Below are 229 nucleotides of genomic sequence, written 5' to 3'. Positions count from 1 at the left end.
TCGAAGTGCTCCATGAAGATGTTGGCGATTACAGGAGAGATAGGAGAGCCCATTGCCGCTCCTGAAGTTTGTTCATAAAATTGGTTGTTGTAGGAGAGGTAAGTGGTTGTTAAGCAGTGCTTTATTAGTGTGATGAGGTCAGAGGGGACTTTGTGTGAGGCCTTTATTATGTTTAGTGTGTCTTTTATTGGGACTTGTGTGAAGAGGGATTCTACGTCGAAACTTACAA

The sequence above is a fragment of the Trachymyrmex cornetzi genome, unplaced genomic scaffold (assembly GCF_001594075.2).
Source record: "Trachymyrmex cornetzi isolate Tcor2-1 unplaced genomic scaffold, Tcor1.1 scaffold681, whole genome shotgun sequence".
NCBI classification, from domain to species: Eukaryota; Metazoa; Arthropoda; class Insecta; order Hymenoptera; family Formicidae; genus Trachymyrmex; species Trachymyrmex cornetzi.
The sequence above is the reverse complement of the archived record's forward strand: the minus strand, read 5'-3'. Positions refer to the sequence as shown.